The sequence below is a fragment of the Haplochromis burtoni genome, unplaced genomic scaffold (assembly GCF_018398535.1).
Source record: "Haplochromis burtoni strain Fernald_Lab_line unplaced genomic scaffold, NCSU_Asbu1 Contig_78, whole genome shotgun sequence".
In the NCBI taxonomy this organism is placed as follows: Eukaryota; Metazoa; Chordata; class Actinopteri; order Cichliformes; family Cichlidae; genus Haplochromis; species Haplochromis burtoni.
The window spans coordinates 2,214,345-2,215,786 of record NW_024582439.1 but is presented as its reverse complement, the minus strand read 5'-3'; positions in this window follow the sequence as shown (position 1 = coordinate 2,215,786).

Genomic DNA, 1,442 nt, shown 5'->3' with positions numbered 1-1,442 from the left:
CAACAACAGCATCCACTCTTCACAACTGCCAAATGTCTAAATAACCACCCACTTCTGATATTTACTAAAATTGCTTCTTTTTTTTTAATGTTCCTGAATATAATTTTAACACTCCTTTCATGCATTTCTGGAACTAAATCATTGAATTAAACTCTTCAGTCAAACGTCTGCTTTTGTGCAACTGAAGTTCATTTTTATTCTGCGGGAATTCAGTTTCAACCTTTTTGTTTTTTATAGTATTTACTTGCTAATAGGTGATTTAATTGCTCTAAACACTCGGTATCTTTCAGAAACACATTTCACTACTGCCCAGCACCCACATCCTTGAACAATGACAAGCTTTCAGAGAGGACAGAATTAAAATTCAAAGGCAAGGCGGTTCATTTTAGTTCCAGGAACCCCTGTGCAAAAACACTTGACTGATTTTAATCACATTCTTATTTATTTCAGCTTAGAGCTTGACATGACTTTTTAAAACCCAGTGTTGATTTTCACTTTATTTTCACAGTGTAACAGCACCATCTAGCAGGTTTCTTTAGGAATTAGTGTTGCTCACTGAAGCTATTACACATGCTCAATCTAAAAGCCTTGCCTTTACGGCACTGCTGGAATAGTAAACATTTATTTGAAGAATAGGCTTTTACTAAGAGTACTTTATCTCCCTGTCTGCTGTGCAATCACATTAACTCAGGATTACTGTCTACATGTGTCTCCACCGCTCGGCTATAAGGCTGCGAAAACAGAAGGAATGACTCATGGAATATGATTGGCGTTTGGCAAATACCACAAAATCTCTGTCTGAGAGTCGCCGCATTACTCTTCCCATAAACAGAAATTAGAGTATAAACAGAATTTGCATTAAAAAGGTTTGCATTTTCTGAGGAAAATTACCTTACTCATCAGATACAATGCAGTGGCACGGTCTGTGTTTGTTTGAATTTAAAACAAGCACATTATTACACAAAAAATGAGCCCTTTAACTTATATGAACAGAACTGCCACAAAGCAATTATGAAGCATTTGTTGAGAATAAAAGATTTGATATGATAAAGTTCTCGTCCTCCTGAAACCCATTGTTTTAAAAATTGTGCTTAGGTACAATGAGACTATTCAAACAGAAGCTGCAGGTGTGAACCTCAGTAGTAACAGAAACAATAAACACTATTTCTGCGCTTCACCTCATTATATATACTCAAGTGCATTAAAATGCAAATGCATGCTTAAGCTGCTTTAACAAACACAAAGCCTGCACAGTGCCCTTATTACTTTGTGACTGTGGGATCTTTTCTTTCACGTCACATTAATGAAGCCATTTATATTAGTGACAAATACGATCATCCTTCTCTCCTTCTTACCTCTTTATTAACTCCATTTGCAGCTGGTGTTTAGTGTACTGGTGTGTGTGTGTGTGTGTGTGTGTGTGTGTGTGTGTGTGTGTGTGT